The sequence below is a fragment of the Herpailurus yagouaroundi genome, unplaced genomic scaffold (genome assembly GCF_014898765.1).
Source record: "Herpailurus yagouaroundi ecotype Mexico unplaced genomic scaffold, PumYag 198, whole genome shotgun sequence".
Classification (NCBI taxonomy): Eukaryota; Metazoa; Chordata; class Mammalia; order Carnivora; family Felidae; genus Herpailurus; species Herpailurus yagouaroundi.
In genome coordinates this window covers 5,449,523-5,450,959 of record NW_024412429.1, presented here as the reverse complement: position 1 = coordinate 5,450,959, position 1,437 = coordinate 5,449,523, and positions in this window count along the sequence as shown.

Genomic DNA, 1,437 nt, shown 5'->3' with positions numbered 1-1,437 from the left:
CTCCCCCCACCCCTCCCCTCCCTTCTCCCCCTCCCCTTCCTTCCCCTCCCCTCCTTTCTTTCCCTTTCCTTTTTTTTTGTGTGTTCCCTTCATATTTTAACTTATTAAATCCTATATTAGTATGTACTGTGATTTATTCCTACTAAAACATGAATTGGTCCATGTGGGGAGGTATTAAATTTTGATGTTGCCTTAATTATTTTTCAGTAATAACTTTTGCTAAAATATACCTTGTAATTGTTGTGAAATTTTGGGTTGGTTTTGCAAAATGAACTGAGCGGATGGTGCTTTAATGAGAGAAGTAAAGGAATATATGCCTCCTGTGTCCTTGTGGAGAAAACTGAAGATTTAGTTTCCATTTTCCTTTTTATTAAGATACTTGGGCCACTGTGTAAACATGAGGGTGTGCATGTCGAGCACTTAGCTGAAATCAAGAAAGTAAGGACTGTGAAGATTTTTTATGAATGAGAAAATCAGTTCCCTTTTATTCTTACATTCTCTTGCCAAAATGGATCCTTCGATTTTTGTCATTTGCTGCTAAAATATATTATCTGAAGGTAAACTATCTCTTGAAGGTCTATGGAGACATGAATCCAGCTTTGAATATCTTTTTTGACTAACCTGTGACTGGAAAATAAGTCTTCATTTTTCTCCTTTTCAACACTTGCAATTTGTGTCCTATATATGCCCTTGGACCCTTTTATAAATTATTTGTGTTTATTGAGGAGTGTTATTTTCGGTTTATTGACATTGAATTGTTTTCTTAGTGTGTCATCACAAGGTAAGAATCTGAAGCAAGGTGGAAAAAGATCTTTGAAGAGCTTCTGTTGCACATGTATTACTTACTAATTAATTTGATCGAAGTCTCTCATGCTAGTGGGAAAAGTGAGGGATTTATCCACTCCTGTCCTACACCTTCTGTGAATTTAAGAACGACCTACCTGCTTCACATGGTTCTCTTGAATACTGATGATAAACATTGGACACAACTGTTGTCCACGTCAGAATAAAATACTTTCCAAAGACACTGATGATACTTCTTTAGCATCAGACATAATTCAAAGAGCCTTGAATCGAAGACTTTTAACGTATACGTATGTTACTTAACGATTATTCAGTGAATGAAATAAATAGTCCCCAAGCTCCAAGCTCAGTGATGACCTGTGACAGTAGGACACCGTGGAGGTGTGCACTGCCCCTGTGTGCCCCCTTCTTGCAGAACGAGTCTCCTCGTGAAGGAGGACCTTGCTTTTAAAAGTCACTTTAGATTGAAAGAAACCCAATAATCCCGTGAATAATCTGAAGTCTTTTTCACATTGTTAATGTCTGCAATAGTTTGAAAGAGTGTTTTTAAGTAGTTTTTCTTCTATTAACCTTTCCCTGCCTGCCCCTTTTTAGGAGGTTTCTCGTAATTTTGTTTTAACACAGTAATTATTG